The 26,613-nt window shown below is 52.6% G+C and overlaps 1 pseudogene; it reads right to left on the reverse strand.

The window, feature by feature from the left end:
* Positions 1–4,221: 4,221 nt before the first annotated feature.
* On the reverse strand, positions 4,222–26,299 carry LOC146764599 (serine/threonine-protein kinase pim-1-like; annotated as a pseudogene).
* Positions 26,300–26,613: the final 314 nt, after the last annotated feature.

A 26,613-nucleotide genomic window follows, 5' to 3' on the forward strand; every position in this document is an offset into this window, starting at 1 on the left:
AAAGGGGCAGTGCTGGGCACTGTTTGCATGGCAGCCCTCACTGGGACACCACACCTGGGTCACCTGGCCTGGCAGGTGCCATGGAAACCCCTGGCAGGGACTGATGGCACAGACCCTGGCACTGAGACGCTGCTGGGCCGGGTGCTGAGCACAGGGCTGGGCACACAGAGATGCTTTTGCCCTTGCTCAGCTCCCACTGAGCCAAAGCCTGGCCTGCCCCTCCTCTAGCCACGCTGGAGAGGGGCTGGGGCTGCGGAAGAGCTTGGGAGGGGACACAGCCAGGACAGGTGGCCCCCACTGACCCCGGGGATACCACAGACCATAGGGCATCACGCTCAGGGTATAAAGTGGGGGGAACAAGGAGGAAGGGGGGACATTTGGAGTGATGGCTTTTCTCTTCCCAGGTAACACTTAGGCTGGAGGGGGCCCTGTTTCACCAGTGGGCAGGGTCAGCACCAAAGACACAGACACCAAGTGAAGGAATTGTGTCATTTATATCATGCACAGCTGCAAAGAATTACAAAAGGATAAGCTCAGCAAAGCACATCATCATTATCAAAGCATTACAAAAAAGCTCAGCAATGCATCCAGTCATTGTTACCAGAGATTGCCTGGAGTGATTAAGGAAAGATCCATCACCAGTTAGCCTCAGGTTTTAGCATCATCCACAGCCACACACCAGCTGGGGGAAGGCAAGGACTGGAGAGCCACTCCCAGACACTGGGAATTCCTGCAGGTGCCTCCACCTCTGCAGCCAATGAAGCTCCAACCCCAAAGCTGGGAGAGGACCCAGCTTTTACACTGTTTAACAAACAAGCTGGCATCACTGCTAGTGTGAGAACATCTGCTTTCATTCTCCTGACTGCTTTCTCCCAAAGCCTGGCCAGGGCTGAAGGAGGAACCAAGGGAGTTGACTTTGATCCTTCACCCCCAAACAAGGCCACATGGGGCCTTGTCTGTTTCTAAATACAGAAAGATAAATCCATGTTTTATCAAGGAACACATACATTGATCATGTTGTTAATCATGCTTCTTAAATGAGTGGATACAAATACAACATTTGCTTGGAAGGTTCATCTAGAGGTGAGCTTTGCCTCAGAGCCTGTTGAGGCCTTGGTACTTTGACTGGTCCTGAGACCTACAATCAACTACAACCTTTGTAACAATTCTTTCAGTAACACAGCTTACATTTAAGTATTAAGCAAAAAGGCATCTCCTCTTGTTCTACAACTAAGTACAGTTTATTACTCAGAGCTATTCACATTCCTTTTAAAACATGCCTAAATTGTTGCTCTTCTCTCTTATTTACCAAATGCCTCTCTTTTCTTGACACTATCTTTTAAGAAAGGTCTCAATACTCCACTTCCCAGCACAAAGTGTCCCAGCAACTCACCAAGTGCACACACTGCAATGATGACAGGCCCTGCCACGAATGCATTTCACAGCAGCCTCCAATTTGGCAGCCATGAAGCCAATCCCACCCAGAAGAATTTTCTTCTTTCTGCCACTCTTCTACTGCTCTTTCTGCCAAGGTGATTCCTGGCTGTTGGCCTTCAAACCCATCACTGCTAGCAGTGCAACATCCTCATCCCCTGATAGCCCAGGTTCCTCCTTGGCCAGCAAGTAGATAATCCGAGGCCGTATAGTTCTCTGGAGTCCCCATTTGTGTTTGTTGGAGCTCATAGGATGTGCTATTGGACATTTTAACAGCATCATTTGCTACCTATTCTAATAATCCATTCAGCTCCTTCATGTCAACTCCACAGGACAGGGCAGCACACATGGGGCGCAGGGCGAACCAGAATCTTTTGCTTTCTGAAACCCAAGACATTCTTTGAGTGGAAAATGTTCTCTGGGCCCTAAGTCTTCCATGTGCTTGTTGCTGAAGGAGCCTAAATGGTGGCCCTGCAGCTGGGAGTGGTGTGACACTGACACTGACCAGCTGCAGCACCCCAAGTTCTACTGACATTGGCAGTGATGGTAAAGCACAGAAATCTTCTGACACTGTTGCCTCTAGAACTATAACAGGGTTGGGTTTCTCCTGACGGGAAATCTGAGTGAATCCTGTCTCACTGATCATTGTATTCCTGTGTCCCACAGCAGAGTTTTCTGTAACTGTTCCTTCACTGACTCCGTTACGAGGCAGAGCCCATTGACAGAGTTCTGGCCACCACACAGGGTGGGCCCTCCAAGGGAACCCCATTCCTCCCAGCTTCAGCTGAGAACATACCCAGCAATTAGTGACACTGAGTGCTTTGGCTACCTTGGTCTTTACATTTTCAAAACATTTTTGATGACTGATCCCTTGGTGAAACTCTGTAGTGTTTTGGCAAACAAAGGTTCTGGCTGACTATCAAGGTACAAATTACAGACATCTGTAGTACTTTAGTGACACAATTCTTCATTCTTTTTGCTCAATCTCATTCAAGTTAGGAACAATAATTCTGTTGTCCATGGAGCTGGCACCTTTTTAATTCCAGAATAATGCCCACAAGGTCCTTTAGTGTTCAGCTTGACCATGTTATCTGTGGGTAACAAGGCTTGGTGGGGCCCTTTCCCCTTTGGCTGGAAGAGGGCCAGGACCGCTATTTAGGGAAAAAAAAAGGAAAAAGAAAAAAAAAAAACAATTAGATGAATTGTAAAAGATAAAAATAAAATCCAAGTGTTAGTGAAACATCTTCTGTAACTTTGCATTAAGAGGTAAATGATCTTTTTAAAAAGAGAACTCAGTTATTTACATTGTAAATGTGCTGATTGCATGGATCCATCTTACTGACCTCAGCAGCCTTTTTTAAAGTTTTTGGGGGTTGTTTCCAACATTGTTATTTTAAATTGTGGTCAAAGCAATAGGAAATTGATTGGGGCCCTTCCAACTCCAGACAGGACTGGGAATCTAAACTCTGTCAAACCCCAAATCCTTTAGAAGATGACCTTCCTTCTCACTCTGTGAATGAGCTGCACATTCCCTCTGAAATTTTGAGGGGTTTCTTATGGATGAAAAATCCCACTTACGGCCTTTTGCTCTGGTTTGGAAGTGGGAAGAGCAACTCTCCATCCATCAGCTCCAGACTGCACTGCCTCAGGAACACGGCTCACTTGCCAGCTTTGGCCACTCATGGCACTTCTAGAGGAGGAAGAAAGTGCAACTGCACAATTCCAGCCAAAAAGAAATGAAGAATGAATAGTGGAGATCCAGGCATTCCTGCGGAGATTCAGGGGTTCAGCTGGGACTGTGGAGAGTCTGGATCCTTGCCAGTTGGAAGTGTGTCCCCAGCTGCAATCTCCTGGCCTGCAGGAGAGTCTCACTCACCTGCCAAAGGAGAAAGCTCAGGCACTGTGCTCAAACGGGCTCGTCTGATGCAAAGCTGTCAGAGCAATGTGAGGGCAGAGCCAGCCCAGCTGTGCCCAGGGCAGAGCCCAGCAGAGCCCTGGCAGAGCCCAGGGCAGCCTCAGCACCCGCAGAGCCTGGCTGCAAGGAGAGAAACCAGAAACCACCCGTCAGCTGAAGGCTCCTGTCCCCTTGTCCCAGCTGCCCACAGAGCCCAGGCCATGCTGGCTGTGCCCAGAGCCGTGCCCAGAGCTGCCCATCACTGCTGCCTTTGGGAGCAGAGCAGGAGGGCAGGACATTCCCAGCCTGCAGCCAGCCACAGCACATCCAGCCCTCAGCAGCTGCCCAGAGCAGGAGCCTCCTTGTGCTTGTTGCCATCTCCCAAAAGCTCTGATCCCACCATGCCAAGCAGGCCGGGACTCACCTCACGCCATCCTCCACTGGGAGAAAAGCTGGTCCCAAATGATGTCCTCAGCCTTCTCCAAGGGCACGGCCCATCCACGCTGCAGCTGCTCCCGATCGCTTCCCAATCCTGACTGGACCATACAGAGAACGCTTCTTCGAGAAAAACAAACAACAAACTGTTGAAAAGTGATTAGAGACAAGGGGAAGCAATAAAAAAACTCTTATCTCTGTCAGGGATCTGAGGAAGGCCCAACCCCCTCATGCTAGGGAAAATCCCACCCATGGGGGAGAGAAGCCCACACTTTCTCTCTTCCCTCCTGCACTGCCTCCCAAAATAACAGTGATCCCAAAGCAAACAAGGGCAGTGGAGCAGCCCAAGCCATTCCTTGCCTGCAAAGCACAGCAGCCCCTGCACAGGTTCTGGAGTCCCACCTCTGCTCCCACCATGGGGGTTTGTTTGTGTCGGGCTGGCTGCCCCAGCCCCAGCCTCAGCCCAGGCCATGCTGGGTGGTGGGGGCTGTTAGCAGGGCCAGGAGCCAACTCCCATTTTGTATCCACCCCAACCCATGCCCCCAGCCCTGCCAAAAAGCAGCTGGGCAGCCGACTGAAGTTGCATCTGCCCAGCACAGGGGGAACCTTTTGTTCCAAGCCAGTCTGAGCAATGTACAAATCTGGGAGCATTTCCCCGGCTGTGGACTCATCTGCAAATTCACTGTGGAGCCTGGCTTTGGAGAAGGTGCCAAAAGTTCATCATCTTCAGCTGCCAGTAGCCAAGTTGAGGAAGAGGTTATCATCCTTGATGTTGTCCTTGCTGTCTCCAGCAGCCCCACCTGGTACAGCTTCTCCAGGGGCTCCTTCTCCTTCCCTGGGGGTCAGACCAGGCTGTCAGGGTTCTGCCCAGGGCCCCAGCTGTCAGGCAACTGGGACAAGCAAAACCACCTTGGATGGCAGCCACCAGTGCTGGGTAGAGCAGCTCAGCTCCAGCACAAGGGCTGCATACTCCCACCAAACAACCCCAGTGCATTGATATAGGCAAGGAAAAAAGTCTGGGTTTCCTTGCTTCTGATTGCCAGGGCATGTGTGGAGCTGTAACTTACCAGGGCCCTGCAGCAAAGTGTGCATGAGGCTCTCTCCCTTCATCTATGACAGGTGAATATCCTGTATCCATGGTTCACAGAACAGGTCTTCTAAGGAAGGTCTGTCCAAGAAGTGCATGGATAAGCACCACCTGATAAGTTCTTGGCACTCTGGGCAGAGAAACCAGAAACCACCAGTCAGCTAGAGAAGGCTCCTGTCTGCTTTGCCCCACTCTTCCCATGCCCAGGCCATGCTGCTTTTGTGCTCCCAGCTGGGCCTAAACTTTCCTATCAATTCCCTGTTGTGGAGGAGAGCAGGAGAGCAGGACATGTGCCACCTCCTCAGCGGCTGCCAGAGCGAGATGCTCACGAGCCCGCTGCTGTCTCCCAGCACTGGTATTCCCCCGTGGCCAGAGATGAGGATCCACCTGGAGAGAGCCGCTGTGGCAGCGAGAGCTGATGGTCCCAGCTGATCTTCCGGCCCCTCCTGAAAGGGTGCTGCCCGCAGACCATCTGGTGCAGCAGGATGCCCAGGGACCAGATCGTTGCTGCCTCGCCATGGTACCAGCCCAAGCGGGTCCATTCTGGGGGGCTGTATGACAGTGTTCCTGTGGAATACAGATGGAGTTCATCAGGGGGATGCTGCTGCTTCCAGAGCTTGGCCCCAGCATCCCTGGGCATGCAGGGGCTGCCCCAGTGGCACATGGGATGACTGCTGCACTCTCGCCAGCACCTGGGACTTGTGTACAAACTCAGGGCTGGACAAGAAGCCACTGGTGTTGGAAGAGGGCAGCAGAAGCCCCAGCAAGGCCTGACCATGACATATAAAGAAAAAACCCACTCAGGGCTGGGGGAAAAAAACAGGTCCTTATCTTCCCTACCTGCAGTGCCCCAAAGATATTATGAAGGCAATATTTTATGTTTTCATAAAATATTATGAAAACAAGGTGAGTGGAGCAGTCCAAGCCCTTCCTCTCGCCTGCACACCAAACTGGCTGGTGCACTGGTCCTGGCCCCCTCCTCTGCTACCCCCACCCATGGGTGCTTTTGTCAGGCTGGCAGCTGCTGCTCCAACCCCAGCCCCAGGCAGAGTGCTGGGCAAAGGCCGCCAGCAGGGCTGGAAGATGCCTCCCCACCCAGCCCTGCTCAAAAGCAACTCAGGTAAAGACTCAGTACCCTGACTGGCAGCAAAAGGGAGAATCCTCGCTGCCACACCCAGCTTGGCCTGTGAGATGTTGGCCCATGAGATGGTGGGACGGGGAGTACACCCCTGCCCGGGCTCACCTGCAAAGTCAGTGTAGGCTGTGTCCTGCAGGTAGGTGCCACAGCCAAAGTCGATCAATTTTGCCTGGCCAGTGGCCAGGTCAACCAGGATGTTCTCTGGTTTTATATCACGGTGCAGGACCCCGCGGCTGGTGCAGTGCCGCACGGCCTCCAGCACCTGGCGGAACAGCTCCCGTGCCACCTCTTCAGACAGGAACCTCCGTGCCCAAATGAAATGCAGGAGGTCCTGAGACCGCTCCGGCCGCTCCAGCACCATCACGATGCTGTTGGGGAGCTCAAACCACTCCAGCAGCTGGACCACACCAGGGAAGCCGGTGGACACCTTGTCCAGCAGGACGATCTCCAGGGGTGCGCTGGTGCCGTCGGGCTGCGGAAGGACCACGGTGCCACCAGTGGGACTGATGTCGTGCCAGGACAGGGGAACCCCTCAGCCAGCCCGGGATGCTCTGCGCCCTGCGCTGGCCCCACGCCCGCTCCCCATCGAGGCGTCCTGGTGGCTTCCCCCGTGCCGGGCCTCGCCTCATCCCCGCCCGGCACGGCCCGGCTGTTCCCGCTGGCCCCGCTCACTCACCAGCTCGCCCCAGCGCCGGACGCGGTTCCGTGGCACCCTTTTGATGGCCACCTGCAAGCCAAAGGCAGCAGCGGGCTGAGCTCGCCGCCCGCCCTGCCGAGCCCCATCCTCCTGCTTCCCTCTCCTCCTCCTCCGCCTCCTCCTTCTCTTCCTCCTCCATCATCCTTCTCCTCCTCTCCCTCCTTCCTTCTCCTTCTTCTCTCCCTCCTTCCTTCTCCTCCTGCTCTGCCTCCTCTTTCCTCCTCCTCCTTCACTTCCTCCTCCATCCTCCTCCTCCTCCTCTCCCTCCTTCCCACTCCTCCTCCTCCTCTCCCTTCTTCCCACTTCTCCTCCTCTCCCTCCTTCCTCCTGCTCCTTCTCTTCCTTCTCCTCCTTCTCCTTCCTCCTCCTCCTCCTCCTCCTCCCTCCTCCTCCTCCATGCCCGCCGCCGGCCCCGCCGCTCACCGGGGCGCCGTCCGAGAGCCGCGTGGCTGCGAACACTCTGCCGAAGCCGCCGCGCCCCAGCAGCGAACCCACTCGGTACCGCTCCTGCAGGGCCTCCTGCGCCTTCCCTGCGGGCGGGACGCGGCTGTCAGCGCTCGGCCCGGGGCCAGGAGCGGCCCCCGAGCGCCCCCCGAGCGCCTCGGGCCGGCCATCCCCAGGCCTTCGGTCTCGGCAACGGGACACGGGAGGCTCGGGGCCGGCGGCCGCGCTGCCGAGCGGCGGAGCTCGGGCCGGGGAAGCCGCAGCGGGGGCGGCGGGAGCGGCCGTGCCGCGTGTGTCCTCCGCGGGGCCCGGGAGGCGCCGGCGCCGGGGCCGGACCCTGCGGCGGGGCCGGGGCCGGGCTCGGGCCAGGCGGAGCCAAAGGGCGGCGATGCCGGCCCAGCCCCAGGCACTGATGCCCGCCCGGCAGCGCCACCGCCAGCACGGCCAGAGCCGGGCGGAGGCGAGACCGCGGCGGGGCGGGCGGGGCCGGGGACGGGGCAGCCCCGCCCGGGGCCGGGGGCGGGCCGGGGGCATGGCCCGGCCCGGCATGGGGAGAAGGAGGCGGGGAGAGGAGAGGGACACCGGGTAAGGACACCGAGGGGAAGGTGTCCGACAGCGGGAGAGGGAGGAGAGAACGAGAAAGAAGAGAAAAACTGCTTTTGCTGCTGCCGCTGCTGCCGCCGCCGCCGCTGCTGCCTCTGCAACTGAAGCACCGAGGCCGTTTGTCCGCGTGTCCGTTCCCCGCTCGCCCCACGAGCCCCACGGCCGAGCCCCGCGCGCCCCGGGGACAGCCCCTTCGTCTGACCAGACACGGGAACTTTGCAGTGTGGAGCCCAGATCCAGAGTCCTGACTCCTGCACACTGGCAGAGGAATCCCCTCTGCTGTGTCGCTGCTGTGCATTGTCCTTGCTGAGGCTCAAACACCCTTGGGGCACATTCCCTTGCTGTAGGATTCCTACCTGACCCAAGCACTGCACTTATGTCTCCAGCGTTGCTTTCCAGTAAAAACAGGGGAAGGAAAACTGCGTGTAGCTCATGGTATTTTACAGTGTTTATAACTTGCTAAGTGACCCATCTTAGAGGTGAGATCCATTTGGAATTCATGGCATGAAGTCGTGCAACATGGAAAAGGAGAGCATAGAAATAAAGAGGAAAACATCTTAGATACTTTCTTTCATTTTCATTGCACTTCTGCAAAGCTGTTCCACTTCTCCCGGAATTTTCTCCTGTCTGCTCTTGACAAGAACCTCTCATGGAGAACAAGGTCGAGCTTCTGTCCCAAGATTTGCCACCTGCTCCAGCTTCTCTTGGCTTTCCACACTGCACTGTGTGTGCAGCACGACTTTTGCAGCAAAGCAGGCCAAATCTTTGGAGAACTTTACATGTCCTTTCTTTTCTTGGTGGGCTGGGGAGTTGTGCCACTGGTGAAGTGGCACAATTGTGACTGTCCTGGTTTAGGGCAAATTTTGTGAGGAAACCTCCAAAAGGAGTCCGTCTACAAATCAAGTTCAAGCGGCCCCTCTCCCTACTATTTCAGGAGATGACTTCCCTGGAGAAAAGTGAAAAAAATCAGTTTATTTAACAAGTAAAGTGTTCCCAAGCATGAATAATATGAAATAAACCCCCTCAGAGTTCTGAAGAGATGGCAATTCAGAAAGTCCTTTTTGTGGGTTGTAGTTGGCTCACTCGGTCTCTTCTCAGTCCCTCTGGCACTGGAATGCAGGGTCCCAGACCTCGGTGGGCCACAGGTGTGAGCTGACGGTGTTTTTCTGGGTTTTCAGTCCAGAGCAGGTTTAAACAGTTCCAAGAAAAAGGAAAGTCTGTGATGGTTATTAAATTGTTCAAATGTTCAACTCCTGTTTGTTGGCAAGAAACCTTTCTGTGCCTCTGAGTGTCACCATCCCTGAGCCCAAAGGACACAAACCTGATGAGTTGTGGTTCCCACTGCAGGGGCACTTGGACCTTGGCTCTGCACAGGAGAGCTCTTCATCCACTTTCTCTCTTTTCCTCCCTCTGGGCATGGAGGGAGCTTCTGACTTCAGCACGTGACTCGTGTGTGGAAAGAGAAAATCTGGGCAGAATCGGGGCAGGGAGGGTTTGGGGGGACCTTGGGATCTGTGCTGGGCACAGAAAGTGTTTTCCATTGCTCTGAGACTGGCTACTGTGCCAAGTGGATTTAATAGCCAGCAGAGGAATGACTTCTGCATTTGATGGAGCTGTGTCTTCCCTTGGCTTTGTTGGCTGACAAGAAATGAACATCCCTCTGTGTCTCAGGCAGCTCTTACTCCAAGGAAAGCAGGTGGGGGTTGGAGCCAAGGAGCTGAAACCTGCAGGTGCAGCCTGGGCTGGAGGGAGCTCAGATTTGCACAAGGCTGCTCTGAGGGCCAGGCTTGGATGGGGGAAATGGTGGGGTGGGGGTAGGGACAGAGTCTGATGGATTGTCAGCCATCAAGGGTCTTGATTTTCATATCTATTCCAACTGCATGAGGAGGTACTTGGATTCAGTGTCAAGTGGAGATTGCACATATTCTTTTATGTGGAGTAAAAAAGTGAAACGGGACCTAACAAATTTTTTCTGTGTCTTTGTAAAATAAAGCATTCACTTTGAATACACTACTAAAGCCTGCCTAATTAATCACAAAAGATTTGAAAACTTAAATCAAATTATTCCCAGAGGCTTGACTTGTTCAAGTATTCTGAATGTTAATGAGCTCTGGGGCACTATTTCTCCAGTGAATCTAACTCAGAGTACACAAATAATTGTAATTCCTTTTAAATGTCTCCTTGAGAGAGCTGTTTGGGGGGTGAGAGTAAGGGCTTGTGTGTCCTGCTTGGCACAGCCCAGGCAGGGCTTTCACAGCCCCATCCCACACTCCATTTCCCAGCTGGAGCCGCTGGTGCCTCTGAGTTCTGCTGCCCCAGCCCCAGGGAGGACTTGGGGTCATTTGGTCACTCAGGAGCTGGGCTGGAGCTCCAGAGGTGGCTGTGGAGCATTGCCTGTGCTGTGCCAGGGACTGGCAGACACTGCTGGGCTGGGATAGAGGCTCTGGGGGGATTGGGGTTCCAGGGCAGGGCAGGGCTGGGGTTCCAGGGCAGGGCAAGGCTGCACCTGCCCCTTCCTCCCTCATACACAAAATGTTTCCAGCCAACAATCTCCTCCAGTCTTTCACACCAGGCAATGTTGGAGGTGAAATCCCAATTCTGGACATGGGCACCTGGATGAGAAGGAGAGTTCTGTTCCATAGGAAGGAAAGCACAGAGGCCCAGTGTTTGGAAGGCGGATGAGAGCCTCACAAAGCCAAGGTCAGCCAGACTTGTCAGGAATGGCAGGTTTTGTCTGCAGGAAGCTTCTGGATATAGGGAATTTTGGAGACAGAATCCCAATTTTGGCCATGGGCACCTGGAGAAGCAGGACAGTTCTTTCCCATAGGAAGGAAAGCATGGAGCCTTCCCCAGTGTTTTGAGGACAGATGAGAGGTGACCCTCATGAAACCACTGCCAAACAGATTTGTCCTGGCAATATTCCTATGGCAACAATCCCTGGATAAAAGGACATTTGGATGTAAAATCCCAATTCTGGCCATGGGCACTTGGAGGAGAAGGACAGTTCTTTTCCATTGGAAGGAAAGCAGGGAGCCCCAGTGTTTCCTGTCCCAGTGAGCCCCAGTAGCAGAGGAGAAGAGACCTTTAACATGCCAAGGTCAGCTGGACCAGTCAGGCAGTCCACGGGAGGCCAAACCAGCCAGACCTGTTCTGTGTTCCTTTGGTTGCATGGGGTCCCACAGTGTTACAAATAGCCCCTGGGTTCCATGAGACCTCCTAGTTTCACAATGGTTCCAAAGATTCCATGAGGCCATGGAGTGTCCCAATGGTCTCCATGGTTCCCCAGGCCCCACAATGACACATGAGTCCTCTGATCCATGAGGCCCACAATGTCACAATGGACCTTTGGACCATGGGGGTTTGCAGTGTCACAATGGTCTCCTTTGGCTCCACAGTGTCACAATGGACCACTGATGACACGAGGCCCCACAGTGTCACAATGGTCCTCTTGGTTCTGTGGGGACCCCAGGGTCACAATGGTCTCACTGGTTCCATGAGGCCTCACAAGAGTCACAATGCTTTGCTGATTCCATTGGGCATCATAGTATCCCAATGGTCTCCATGATCCAATGAGGCCCCCAAGTGTCACAATGGTGTTCATTGTTCCATGGTGCCCCACAGTGTCACAATGGCCCCTTGGTCTCACAGGCCCCACAGTGTCACAATGCTTCCTTGGTTCCATGGTTCCTGTGCTGGTGCATTCCCTCCTCCCCTTCTCAGGCTGCCCTGCCGGCTGAGAAATGCTCACTGGGCCTTGGCCTTGGCCAGCAGCCCCTGGGCTCAGCTCCTCTGGAGCTCATCACAAACACTGTCTGCTCCAGGCACTGCTGCTGCCCAGCCAGCTCCTGGTTACTTTAGGAGCAGCCCTGGGAACTGTTTGTGTCCCCTCAGTGGCACAACATCCCTGTTCTCACCCTGCCAAAGAAAGCTGCTGATGCCAAGTGCGGCCAGGATGAAACATGGCTGGGACTGCAGCCCCTCTCTTGGGGCCCTACAAACAGCGCTCCAAAAGGAGCCCTTGGAGCTCTCCTGGGCCAGCGACTCCCTCTGAGTGGGGCCTCTCCGAGCCGGGAACTCTCCCGTTTGCTGAATTCGGGGATCCCGAAACAACGAGGGAGCCTGGGCCGATCCCCCCACTCCTCCAGGCTCAACCCTTCCCTGCTGGGGAGATGCCAAAGCATCCTCAGGGAGCATTTCCCTGCCCTCAGGGGAATTTCTCAAAGGTGCCTTGCACTGACTCTCTGTGTCTGTGTGCACACAGGAGTGCCTGTGCTGGGGAATGTGGCAGAAATGCTGCTCTCTGAGGGCTCTGAGTGCCCTGGATAGCTGAGCCTGTCAGGCCTGTAAGTGAGGTCAAGTGATGCGGCCTAAGCTAAGTTAAATGCTGCTAAGAGTTGTTCTTTTGCTATAAGTTATAAGCTGAACTAAATACTGTTAAATGATATTCCTCTGTTAAATTGAAAAGTCATAGGTTATAAGTTAGGTTAAATACTGTTAATATCTGTTCTTTTGCTAAATTTTGAAGTTGAAGGTAGAAGTTAAGGTTAAGTTAAGTCCTGTTAAATTTGAGCTCTGTTCAGCTTTTGGCCCATATTCCCTTTATCCTTGCCCTCACTGTCCTATGTGTCCCTATGCCACACATAGGGACAGTTCTCTGATCATTTCTGGTTTGATTACCTGGATTTTGTTTGGATTTGTGGTTGATTTGTTTCCTAGAGGTGCCTGAAGTGTTCAGTCAGGAGCAGAGTGACTCTTGCCAAGGAACTTTGTGGTGCTGTCGCTTAATATTAAATCTGGTTTTTGCTGCTCCCTTGCCGGGGACTTTTCAGTGCTCTCAAGCCCTCGTTGGTAACAGGGTGAAGGAGCCCTGGCCAAGGCTCTGGCCCTGGTGGACACAGGAACACTGCCAGGGGGTCCCTGTCCCCCCGTCCCAACCCCCACAGCCCCAGCCCCCGTCCCTGTGTCGGGCTCTGGGGTTGATCTCGTGGAACATCCTCTGGGGGAGGCTGCGGCAACGGGGGCGGGGGGACCCGGGGGGACAGGGGACCCCCCTGTGCATGAGCAGTGTTGGACTTCTCTGGGGGAAACTGGGGCAGAGTGACCTCCCCATTGAAATCACACAGCCCCTGTGATGTCCCAGAGCCCCAGTGATGTCACACAGCCCCTGTGATGTCGCACAGCCGCTGGGATGTCACAGGACCCCTGGGATTTCACACAGCCCCTGTGATGTCACACAGCCCACTCTGAGATGTAACAGACCACCTGGGATTTCACACAGCTGCTCTGTGATGTCACAGCCTGCTCTTTGAGGTCCCAGTCTGCTCTGTGATGTCACAAAATCTGCCCTGTGGCGTCACAACCCAATCTGTGATGTCACAGTCACCCTTTAATGTCACAGCCTGCTCTGTGATTTCACAGTCAGCTCTGTGATGGCACAACCCACTCTCTATTGTCTCAGCCTTCTCTGTGACATCACACAGCTGCTCTGTGATGTCACAGAGCCCTTATCTATGATGGCAGAGTCTTCTATGTAGCCTCACAGCCCCTACTGTGATGACACACAGCCAGCCTGAAATGTCATAGACAGCTTTGTGACATCACAACCTCTTCTGTGATGTCCAACCTCCTCTGTGATGTCACAGCCTGCTCTGTGATGGCAGAACTCACTTATCATGTCACACAGCACCTCTATGGCCTCACAGACCCATCCTGTGATGTCACAACACCTTCAGTGATGTAACACAGCCTCCCTATAATGTCACAGCACACTCTATGACCTCACAGCTTGCTCTGTGATGTCATACAGGCATCCTGTGATGTCACAGCCTGCTCTGTGATGTCACATAATCACAGAAACACAGAATTACTGGTTTGGAAGAGACCTTTAAGGTCATCAAGTCCAACCCATGCCCTAACACCATCTCAGCTAAACCATTGCACTGAGTGCCACATCCATTCTTTTTTTAAACATATCCAAGGATGCTGACTCCACCACCTCCCTGGACAGACAATTCCAGTACTTTATCACCCTTTCCATAAAAAACATTTTTCCTTATATCCAATCTAAATTTCCCTTGGTGCAGCATAAGACTGTGTCCTCTGGTTCTGTCAGCTACTGTGAGGAGAAAGAGACCAACCCCCACCTGACTGCAACCACCTTTCAGACAGTGTAGACAGTGATAAGGTCACCTCTGAGCCTCCTCCAGTCTAAACAACCCCAGCTCCTTCTGTTGTTCCTCACAGGACTTGTGTTCCAATCACCTCACCAGCCTTGCTGCCCTTCTCTGGACACGCTCCAGGTCCTCCATGTCCTTCCCAAACTGGGTGGCCCAGAACTGGACACAGCACTTGAGGGGCTGCCCAACCAGGGCAAGTACCAGGGAAGAATCACTTCCCTGCTCCTGCTGGGCACACCATTCCTGATCCAGGCCAGGAGCCATTGGCCTTCTGGGCCACCAGGGCACACTGCTGGCTCATGTTCAACCGGGCTTTCAACCAGTGCCCCCAGGTCCCTTTCTGCCTGGGCACTGACTAGCCACACCATCCCCAGCCTGCAATGTTGCACGGGGTGTTTGTGGTCAAAATGCAGGGATGGGCACTTGGATTCACTAAGCTTCATCTTACTGGACTCTGCCCATCCCTCCAACCCTTCCAGGTCTCCCTGCAGAGCCCTCCTACCTTCCAACAGATGGACACACGCTCCCAGCTTAGTGTCATCTGCAGATTTACTAATGAAAGGCTCAATCCCCACATCCATGTGGTCAATAAAAACATTGAACAGAGCTGGCCCAGCACAGAGCCCTGAGGGACACCACTGGTGACTGTCCCCAGCTGGATGCAGCACCGCTCACCACCACTCTCTGGGCCGGCCATGCAGCCAGTTCTGAGCCCAGCACAGAGTGCTCCTGTCCCAGCCGTGGGCTGCAGCTTTTCCAGGAGTGTGCTGTGGGAGGTAGTGCCAAAGGCCTTGCTGGAGTCCAAATAGACACATCCACAGCCTGTCTCTCATCCACCAGGAGGGTCACCTGGTCATGAAAGGAGACCAGGTTGGTCAAACACTACCTACCCCTACTAAACCCCTGCTGGCTGGGTCTGACACCCTGACATCAGAATGCGAAAGGGTTACAACGGGAGTTTGGAATATCCCATGCAGATGCTACTTCTATAGTGAGAGCTTGTCCTATATGTAGTTATCATAATGGGGGTCATGGCATGGGATGGGGAGTTAAACCTCGAGGTCTTTCATCTAACGAACTTTGGCAGATGGATGTTACTCATGTAAATAGCTTTGGTCGCCTAAAATATGTTCATGCTACTATAGCTACATACAGCAAATATCTCTGGGCAACGGCTCAAGCTGGGGAAAAGGCATTACATGTTATAAGGCATTTGTGTAGTTTTTTTGCAGTAATGGGAGTGCCAAAGCAGATCAAGACAGACAGTGGTCCTGCATACATTGGTGGCAGGGTGGATAGGTTTTTGAAATCATGGGGGATCAAGCACATTACAGGAATAGCACATTCTCCCACTGGACAAGCAATAGTAGAAAGAGCAAATGGAACTTTGAAGAGATATTTGGAAAAACATAGGGAAGTTGGAGATGTGCAGGAAAGGCTAATGAAAGTGCTCTTTGTTCTTAATCATTTGTGTATATTTGGGGATTCGGAGGTACCAACTGCAATGGTACATTATGGACAAAAAGAAATGAGCAAAAAGGACAAGGAAGTATGGGTCAGGTATAGGGACCTAAAACAGGTATTTGGCAGAACCCAGCAAAGGTCCTATATTGGGGAAGGGGATATCTTTGTGTTTCCACCCCTACAGGTTCACTCTGGGTGCCAGCGAAGTGGACCAAACTGGCTCTGGATGATTCATCTCGCAGCCCCCCTGGCGGATCAGGATCAGAGGAGAATTGAAGAGAAGCTGATCCACATAGTGGGACACCTTCTTCAAGAGATAAGAGGACTTTCCCCAGTGATCGATCAACTTTTGCCTTCAGAGTCAACTTTTCTGGCAATTGTTATGAGTGTTGAAGCTTTACAGACTGCTCATATACCGGGACCAAAGAATCCCGAGTGCCTTGGTTGTGGGAGTTTTAATTGTAACAGTTGGGTTGCTTTTATTTGTGGGGGTTGTGGAAAAACGTACTGGGAAGACCAAGTATTTTTGAAACTACATTTGTGGTGTAGAAATTGTGCCTTTCAAGCACAGGGAGAGACTTGGAAGAAAGATTTAATACAAGATACAGGCTTAGGAGCTGCTTTAGCTTTGCAGTTATTTGAAGTGCCAGAACAAAATATATTAGCTTTTTCTAGGTGGGAAGCAGAACACGCTCGTGATAGGTTGATTAGACAGGCAAATTCAAAAATTTTATCAACAAGGTGCCAAAAGCAGGTGAAGGTTTCTATAAGACCTTATTTAAGAAGACCAATAGTAGGAAATCCAGACCTAGAGTTAGATAGGCTTATTGAAAATGTGCAGGCATTAAAATTAAAATCAAAGTGGAAGTAATCATGAGGGTGATAAGGTGGATAATCTATCTTGTTCCTTTGACTAATCTTTGTTGTGGACTAATACAATTTAATCATTCCAGAGAAAATATTTGGGTAACCTTGGCTAACATGACTAATCAAAGTTTGCTATGCCTTAACTCGGGAGGGGTGACAAGTCCATTTCGCACCTGCTTAACAGGTGTTCCTGTCTGGAGACCAGAGGAATTTTGTGGGTTGATAAAGAACCAAACGCTTTGCAAGAACTTTGCAAAGGTGAAAGGGCCAGACAAGAGCATGGGTTACACAGAAGCTCAGAGAGATGGCTATAGGCAATGTTTGTTGGTACTTCCACTTAAAGAAACATTACAATCTCCACCAGAAGAATTAGATCTCTGTGGAAGTGCCAATGCTAGTTTAGGGAATGTTTCAACAGGAGGATGGTTTAGCTTTGTTCCATTGAACTTGCAGAATTTAAATAACCCAAGAGACAAATGGGCTTCTCTGGACTCTTCACTGGACTAAGATAGGGTAGCATCACAGTTATATTCCAACTGTGATGGTTCCAAGATAACCAAACCCTTAAGGTTGTCAAAAGGTGTATTTTTGATCTGTGGAGATAGAGCTTGGAATGGAATACCGGTAAAACCACAAGGGGGACCCTGTTACCTAGGAAAACTAGCACTGTTCCATCCTAATATGTCCTTGCTAATGCAATGGGACAGGTTAGGGAAGACAAGAAAAAAGCGTGGCGTGCACGACTTACAATGTGATCAAGTTGGACAACCTCAGTTTTGGAGTACCTTTAAACAGGTAATAGTGGCAACCCTGTTACCGGGAGGAGCTGCCAGAAAGGCTATGGTTTTAGCTGAACAATTGGGATGCTGGGCTAAAGATGAACTTAATAAAACATCAGAGATTTTAGCCATGCTTGCTATGGATGTACAAAGTGTAAATCATGCAGTACTGCAGAACAGAGCAGCCATTGATTTTTTATTATTGGCCCATGGACATGGATGTGAGGAATTTGAAGGTACGTGTTGCATGAATCTCTGACAATTCTGTATCAATACATGCTAAGATTAAAGAACTACAACAGGGCCTTCATCAATTAAAAGAAGAAGGTGGTCTGGGGATAGAAGAATTGCTTAAAAGCTTAGGAATTGGTCCTTGTCTAAGAACCTTTATTATGTATGCAGTGGGAATCTTGATTGTTGTTTTACTGCTCTTGTTAATCTTGCCCTGCCTGTTTAGCTGTCTTCAGCATCTAGTAGATTCAAAGATGTGGACAACTAATTTAATGGTTCAAAACAGAAACAGGGGAAGTGTGGAGAGTTTTGTGGATAAGTGTCTTCAGGAGAGAGGCCATGACTATGTGCAGTTAGTGAAGCAATAGCTGAAAATTGCATAGTGCAGCAATAGTGGATGTAGCAACAATATCATATGTCCTTGGGTAAGCTAGTTCCCAGCAGCAAAACGGTCAGCAAAAAGATAAGTATAACTGAAGGTAGAAAGTCCCCCCCAAAAAAACGAAGCAAGCATAGAAAGTTCCCAAAGGCGGGGTTGACCCCTTTAGATACACCAATAAGGAGCTTAAATTTTGCAATGTGTATGAGCTTGATTATAACGGGTATAACTGTACATACGTGCTTGGAATAAACTGAGATTGTTGAACATTATAAAATGTGCTTGTCTCCTGTCATTTTCCACAAAAAGCTGTGCAGAAAGAAGTAGTTTGTACCCGGGGATGGGAATGAAGCACTTTCTAGAAATCAGCAAATTTAGCAGAACAAGCTAACTGCAAAAGGCTAATTAACCACTGGCTATTTGAGCAGACAGTCTTGTAAAGCATGTGCAGAAACAGAGGTAAAAAAGTTGAAGCCTGAGGAAGCCTTCTGAGCCTTCATCCAAAATGACCAGCAGGAGGCTGGCAACTGTCATCATTAAGCCCAGAGTTACACAAGCTCACCAGGAGACTGAATTGCAGAAGACGAAAGTTTAATACAGAAACTCTCTCTTTTATAGACAGGTTTGACACCTTCTACTTGACTGGCTATTTAACAAAAACATCTTTCTCACAAACAGTCCTTAAGAAGAACAGAAAATCAGAATAGAAAAACACCACCTGCTGGTTGTTTATACTAACAAGTTATCATCGTTTCTGCAACCCCCTAAAAGGTCTCACAAGCCGCTGTGTAAAACGAATGTCGTGTCTCCCTCTCTGGCCAGGCTGTCATCCACAGATGATCACCTCGTGCTGAAACTGCACATGTGCTACAAGGGTTTATATAAGGATGTAATTAGAATATATGTTGCAATATGAAGGTTAGGAAAGTATAATGTGTACATTAAGTTAAAAAGTTTAAAAGCTTGTAGTGTGCAAGGAATGGACAAGTGTGTTTTTGGTGGAGCTGTTGCCCTCACTCTGCTGTCAAATAAACCAAATAGCCGCTCTCTAAGGCCCTACACCATGGAGTACTGTTTTCTGGCCTTCTTTTTGGGTGTCATAATCACAGCATGTTTCTCATTTTCTTCTTAGAACCTTCTAAGCATAAAGTGAGTAAGACAGCAAGTTGTGTATTGACAAGGTGGAAACAGGGTAAATCAGGACAGAAGAAACATTTCCAAGTCCCCTGCTGGGACAGGAAAAGTTGGGAAACAGTTCTGGGGAAGAGTGTCCCTGCCACAGCCCTCAGCGCTGCCACCATGCACAGGATGGCGGCTGGGGCTGAGGCAGCCTCTGGGCTCGGTGGAGGCCTTCCAACACAGAACATTGTGCTGCTCCGAGGCAGCTACGCACTCCTGGTGTGGTGCCAGAGTTCTAAGAGCTAGACTGAGTTCTGGTAGTGACTTCACTAATCTACAGAATGCCCCTTCTACAGTGCCTGGTCTGGTGCTCTGCCATCTCACACACCAGAGTGGGATTCACATACTGCAGCCCAGAGTCAGGTTTTTGCAACATTGAAGTGTGTGTGGTCGGCAGGATTGCTGGGGATAAATCTCTGCAGAGCTAAAAAAAATGTGTGCACCATCCCTGGTGGCTGGATTTAAATAGGCACAGGAATTTTGGAAAGATGAGGACATGATAGCAGAGAACAAAGTAAAAATTGGCTGAAAATAAAAGGCGGAAAGGCTAAAGGAGTGATTTGTGCACGTTTGGGGGTTTATTTGTCTTGCATGCAAAGCAAAATCAGAAGGTTCCAAGTGCCCGAAAGATTGGCAATATGAATGTCCTCCATAGCAGAGTGTTGGACCTCTGGTCCTTAAAACAATTTTATTGTGCTGGAACAGTGGCAGTTTGAGCTGGTGCCTCTGGCGGATCCTGAACAAAGAACCTTTGGGCTTTTATACTCTCCCAGCTGAAGTGTGATAGTCTGGGGCCTTCCTGCTGTGTCCGAGTGGCCGGTCACTGGCTGGCACCACAGGTGCCCAGGTCCTCTGCTGAGCCATCCCTCTCCTGCAGTAAGGTTTAGTCTGTCACCTTTGGCTTTCCTCTCTCTGATCCACCACCAGGACCACAAGAGCACATCGTCCTGAGGATGTAAAAATGCCTGTTCTTGCTGGAACGTTGCTGTTGTGTGACACCCTGCAGGCAGAGCGGGCAGCTGTAGGGATGTTGACTCGTTTCCCTGGTGCCAGCCCTGCTGCATGCATCAGAGCTCCTGGGTGTTGGTGCTCGCTGGGATTTGGCCTGGCACCCCTGGGAGTTACAAAGCATCTTCAAGGAATCCCCACAGGTTAAACCACATGATTTAGCCTGGGATTTTAAGTTGTTTCTCAACTTGAAGAGAGCCTAAACAAGTCTGTAAAAGGCCTAAACAAGTCTCCTATGAATTCTCTCCCTGGCAAGTTCAGTTCCACCCCGAATGCCCCTCAGCGTTCTCAAGGCAGTGGCAGGAGCCGGGTGCTGACCCGGAGCCGCGTTGGGCAGGGAGAGCGCGGCACAGAGCGAGCCCTTGGTGCCCGGGATGGCCACAGGCCCGGGAGAGCCGGGCGGGCAGCGCCAGGGCCCCGCTCAGGGCCCCCCGGGCTCCTCTGGCATCGGTTCCGTCCCCTCGGGCGCTGAGCGGTGCCGGTGCCGCCGCTCTGCCTGCGGGGCTGTCTGTGCCCGGCCCCGATGGAGGCAGGGCCGCGGCTGTGGCCCCTGGGCTCGGGGTGCCGCCTGCCCGGCGCTCAGCACCGCCCGTGCCGTGCCCGTGCAGCGCGACCCGGCGGGGCAGCTCCGCCTCGGCCCCTCGCCACAGCCGTCCCGGCACGGCGGCTGCCCCTGGGCCGCGGCAGCCCCGAGCCGGACTGTTATGAACAAAACAGCCTGGCTGGGACACTTGGCTGGAACTAAGTACTGACATTGAAATGTTAATTAGCTAATCGCTCCTGGGAATCACCTACACCCCCACCCAAACTAGGACTAGGATGCAAAATAATCCAGTGGAATCATGGGAGGGAGTTTTGGGGATGAAAAACACCCCAAAATGAAAAAGAGGGGCACAGTGGAGGGGGCTGGATGGGTGTGCTGCTTGGGGAAAAGGGAAGCCCATCCCTAGTCTGTGTTTGACCTGTCACCATGACCTGCTGAGGACCAGATTGGACTGGGCTGTGGGAAGCAGGCACAAGGAAAACAAACACTCTTCCTGCTGTTACCAGGAGGGAAGGAGAGGGATAGCTGGTGCTGGATTTTGGCAGCAGGCTCTGCGCATCCCCGTGCCTTCGGCTACCAGTCTGCCAGGAGGAAAGGAGAGAGGATGGTCTGCTGATTGGGACTGCAGATACAGGCTGGACACATCTTCGCCTCTGGCTACCAGAGTGCCATGGAGACTCCAGGGACAGACTCTGCGCAACTTCACGCCCTTCAGCTACTGGAAGAAGCTACAACACCCCCCTGCCGAGCTGACTTTTTAATACAGAGCTGAACACTAATAAAGGCATGAAACCTGTTCATTTCAGTCCTGTGCTCAGCAGAGACCCCCAGCACCCTGCACACCTTGGCAGAGATCCCAACCCCCCTGCATGCCTCACATAGGATTCCAAATCTCATGCATGCCTTCAAGTGGACCCCAGTGCCCTCCATGCCTCAGAGGGAACCTAAAATATCCCTGTGTGTCTCACAAGGGACCCGAGCCTCTCGTGCACCTTATGGGGTCTCCAAAGCCCCCATGTGCCTTATGGAGAAGCCCAGGCCAGCAATGCCAATTGTTTTGCCCTGGAAATCAAGTGTTGGTGCTGCTGTGTTTTTGTGCCTCTGGGGCTGTTCATCAGCCCTATCAGGCCCCTAGGACACACAGCCCTTCCCTTCCCTTTCCTTCTGGCCCTTGCCCAGAAGAGCAGACCCTGTGCAGCACCCTGGATTGGTGGTGGCCCATCAATTAGGTCCTACCAAGTGTGTGTTAACTGGGGAGGAGCTTTGTTTTGCCTGCTGGCATTGCTGCTCAGGCTGTGTCCCTGGAGATGTTCTTGAGGGCTTCCCTCTTTTCCTGGACATGCCACTGGAGGATGTCCAGGCCCAGATGATCCCACTGAAGGAGATGTGCCCTCAGCCCCGGGACGCTCAGCATGGGCTCCCCCAGCCCCTCGGGGCCCCGCCACAGGTCACAGCAGCCCCTGCCTGGCTCCTGCCTGCCCTCACCGTGGGCATCCACGGCTGCTCCTGGCCATGGAGCTCAGCCAGGGCTGGTGCCGGCTGGGCTTTGCTGGTGGTACCACCCAGACACTGGGGTGACAGCTCCATCTCTTTATTGAAATGCAAGAAGGGCAGACAGGGGGAGGGGGGTCACCTACAGTGTTGTTTAGAGGGCAGGGCCAGGGGGCTCGGGGCAGAGGAAGGGCCATGTTGGCCTCAGTTGGGGCTGGAGGGTTCTGGGCTGATCCTGGGATTGCCAGAATAACTCGGGAATGGGCTGGGATGGGACAGAGGGAGATCAAAAATGGATGAGGGCAGCTTGGGGATACCCATGGGGAGAGGAAGAAGCAGTGGGATCTAGAGGGTGATAAGAGGTTTCCTCGTAGATGGTTGTTCTGGGGTCCTCTTCTCAGAACTTCTAGAAAGGGCTGACCACATCCTTACTACTGCCAAAGTTGCTGCGTCGCTGTCTGGGTGTGAGGTGCAGCCACTGTCTTTCATCTCCTGTCCAGAAGCCTGACTGTGCAAAGAGAGCAGTGGCTGAGGCCCCAGCTGCCAGTGGCACACAGGGACCCTCCTGCACAGCAGGGCCCAGAGCTGGCAAGGCTCCCCAGCACGGCTGGAGCGGCTGGCACACCTTGGCCCAGCTGGACAGCTGCCCCTCGAGGCCCCGGCGAGCAGGGGACGGCTCTGGGCAGGCTCCCTGGCCAGGAGCGGGCCCCAGAGCGCCTCTGCCTTTCAGGGGCCATCTCGTCCCCGCTCTTTCTCCTCCCCACCTTGCTGTGCCTCTGCCCTGTGCCCCTGGGGCTGCTCCTGGCCAGGCAGCCTCAGGGGGAGCCAGCACTGGCTGCAGCCCCAGCGGCCCCCAGGACAAGGCCCAGCAATGAAGAGGCCAAGGAAAGCACTGGGCAGCAGCAGAACCCTCAGCAGAGTTCTTTGCACAGCCATGGACTGGCCACAACTCCACTGCAGCCTCACTGGGAATCTTCCCTGACTGTCAGCAGCCTTTAAAGGAAGCTCTTGGAGAATGAGATCAGCAAAACACTCACCATTTTCTCATGCAGAAATACCAGATTCCAGCAGAGCACATCATTAGGCCAAGTGCTGCACCAGCCACAATGGCCATCAACTTCATCAAACAAGATGTTCCCCAGCAGAAATCTATTCTCATGCTTTTCCAGATTTTGTCAGCACGTGTTGAAGTGCCAGCTGCATCTTGGGAGCAATGGGAAGAGTGAGCCATTGCTATGCTGCACTGCTGAGCTGGCAGCACGGTGGATACGGCCAGGACGTTCTCGCTCTCTGTTTCCCCCAGAGCTGGGGCCTGCAGGCACCTTGCCGCCTCTTGGCACAGGACTGCTCAGTGCCCAAAGCCCTGAGCCTGCATGCCATAATTCCTCTCTGCTGTGCTCTTCTGCTCCCAGCAATACTTGTCAAACAGGTGGATAAAGAAAAGGAAAATGCCCAGAGTTTTGGAGCTGCTCCAAAACTCCACCCTCCAGCAAACAGCTGCCTCTCTGCATCACCCCAGAGAGCAGGAAATTGCAGGCATCTCAGGCTGTTGCCTTCAGGGGAAGGCAAGGCAACCTGGTTTCAAGGAACAGCACGGCAGCCCAGTCTCCCCTGGGCCACTCGGGCCAACGACACACGCAGGCACCAGTGTGGTGGACGGTCGAAAGCGTTTATTATCTTATCTCATGGGTTTAAATAGTCTTGGGGGACTCTGCTACGTCAGGGGGGGTTGGTAGGGTCTCTAGGGTTAGTCAGGAGTGGAAAACTACTGGGTTAGGTGTGGTTACATTCTTTGGGGTAATGGATAACATGTTGCAGGGTGAGAGGGGGAAGGGGTCTTTCTTTCCGTCACATCCCGAAATCTTCCGTTCGCCTGTCCCTATCTACTACATCTCCCCCCTCCTTTTCATAAGTAACATGAGGTAGTCGTAGATATAGGCACTGGAGTGAGGTACAAACTTGTAACTTGGTAAGGAAAAAAGGGTTTTTGGTAAACCTGAGTAAATCTCGCAAGGTGAGTTTTGAAGGCTTTTGCAGCTGATTGTATTCGCAGTTTTTGGTTCACAGCATTTGTTGTTGGCCCACGAACGGAATGTTTGCCCGTTCTAGACGGGCCTGAACAAACGAGACTAGCTTGTTCAGCAGGCATGGTCCTATGGTAACAGCTAAAAGCAGTATTGCCAGTGGACCTACTAGGGCAGAAATTAAAGTGGTGAGCCAAGGTGATTGATTGAACCAGGATTCGAACCAGCTCTGCTGGGTTTCCTTGTCTCTCTTTCTTTGAGCCAGTCTATCTCGGAGTTCTGCCATGGAGTCTTTAACGACTCCTGTATGATCTGCATAAAAGCAGCATTCCTCTTTCAAAGCTGCACACAGTCCTCCTTGTTGCATGAACAAGATGTCCAGTCCTCGCCTATTCTGTAAAACTACTTCTGAAAGCGAAGAGACTGATTTCTCTAGATAGGAGATGGATTTCTCGATCCTCTGCAGGTCTTCATCGATGGTCATTTGCAGCTGAGAGAGTCCGTGCTGTTGGGTTGCGATGGCTGAGACACCTGTGGCTGTACCAGCTGCTCCCAGGCCGAGCAGCATTGCGATAGTTATACCTGTGATTATTTCTCTTTTGTGGAGTCTGTCAGGTTCTTCGAAAAGGTGGTACACTTCTTCATCTGAGTGGTACAGGACCCTAGGAACAATCAGAACTTGGACACAGAAGTCAATAGAGTCATTAAATTTGGCAAGGAACACACAAGGACTCACTCCGGATCGCTGGCAAACCCACATCCCAGATGCGGATGGGACCACCCACTTATTGGTCTTTCTGTTGGGCTTGACAACTTTAGTGCAGAAGTTGCCTTTCTGCTTTGCTAAAGTTGCATTACCAAAACATTTGCCTTGTCCTGTGATTTGACTCAGGGTGATTCCTCTGCGGGGAGTGTCCCATCTGCACTGGTGGGGGGCACTGGCTGTGGAGTAACTGAAGGGGGTGTCTAAAGCAATGCCTTCGTAGAAAGGGGGTTTAACATCATAACAAAGCCAACAGGAGTTAGTCAGGTTCGGTTTGGTTTCGTTTAGGGTTAGAAAGGTAGCTTCTAGTATATAAACACAGGGGTGTTCCACGGGCTGGTGGAGGGTTCTATGTGACCCTTTTGCAGCTCGAGGTCGACCAGTTCCAGCAAGGCTGCCATTCGAGGCTTTGACAGGGGCCACTGCTCGACCCATACGGGGTCTGGTGATTTCCAAGTCAGTTTGATTGGCAGCAGTGGGTGTACGGCAGTGGCCCTTATTATAAATTTGTAATCCTGACTCCTAACATAGCAAGGATGTCTCTTCCTATCAGGGGTGGAGAGTTTTGCAAAATGTAGGGGTGGATTGCTACTGTTTGTTCTGGTCCCTTTTTTGTATGAAGCGTTATGGCTACTAATTGGGTGCTTTTCCAAGCTCGGGACGGCCCTCCCACTCCGTTCACTGGGGGGACTTCTTTGCATTGCCAGTGTCGGGGCCACAGTGCTTGGGGAAAAATCGAGCAGTCTGCTCCTGTGTCTGCCCAAAACTGAAGCCCTATGACATGGGGGTCCTGACTGCCATAAAGGCGGCACGTCCCCCACACCTTCGGTGGCTCCTTCCCTATTTTCATGGCCAGGGCCACCCAGGGGTCCCGTTCTGGGGCGTCCCCTGCTGACCCTGCGGCACAGGCGCTGTTTGCGGCGGTAGTGGGTACGAAGGTACCGCAGGCTGTGTTGCGAAATTCGCTGGCGAGGGTACGAAGCTGGCTACCTCCCGTGGGGGTATGGGGTATAAGGGCGCCCCGTCCCACTGGGGGTTGGCATAGATGGGCTGCCTTGCATTTGCAGCGGGAGGAGGCTGGGTGCAGCCCGCACGCCCCCTCCCTCTCCCGTTTCCTTGGGGCCGGGACCTGCATTCCTTAGCGAGGTGCCCCTTCCTCCCGCAGCTCCAACAGGCTCCTCTCGGGCGTGTTTGGGGTGGAGGCGCTGCGGCGGGCTGCCGTGTTGGCTGGGGACAGCTCACCGCGATGTGACCTGCCTCACCACACTTGAAACACGCCATGGCACTGGTCAGGGTGTGGACGGCTGCCTGAATGGGTGTCAGGTGTTCTTCCCTCACTACATGTCTGATCATGTCAGCCAGGCTGGCTCCGGCTGGCAGGGAACGTAAGATATCTTTGGTGACAGAGTTGCACTGCTGGCACAAGCAGTCAGATACCACGGGGCCCTTTGCCTCTGCCGGCAGGGTAGAGGAGTCTATTGCTGCCTGCAGGCGATCTACGAACTGCGTGAAGCTTTCGCTCTCTGCCTGCCTCACGGTGGACCACGGCGACGGCTTGGCTACGACCTGGGAGGCCGCACGAATAGCCTCCCTAGCAGCCCGAGTGGTCGCCCTGACCTCCTCAGCCCGCATCTGCGTGGCTTGTTGCTGAGGCGTGATCATATCATCGTGCTTTCCCATAAGCCTGGATAAAGTCGATCTGTTTAGTGGCTGCCTCGCGCCAGATGCTTGGGCTAATAGCTTTGTACAATTATCCTCCCATTCTTGTCTAAACACAATCATTCCCGCACCATCAAGTATCATGCGACCTATTCGCTCGATATCAAAGGGAAGCAGGTCGTCATTACTAAAAAGACCATCAATTCATGTGGAGACCATGGCCGAATTGATTCCTTTTTCTGCAATGGCTTTGACAATTGACTGTACATCTTTAGGGTTTACCGGGGCATATACCCTCTGCTGGTTCCCTTCCGGGC

Source organism: Lonchura striata, chromosome 32 (assembly GCF_050655825.1).
Source record: "Lonchura striata isolate lonStrDom1 chromosome 32, ASM5065582v1, whole genome shotgun sequence".
Classification (NCBI taxonomy): Eukaryota; Metazoa; Chordata; class Aves; order Passeriformes; family Estrildidae; genus Lonchura; species Lonchura striata.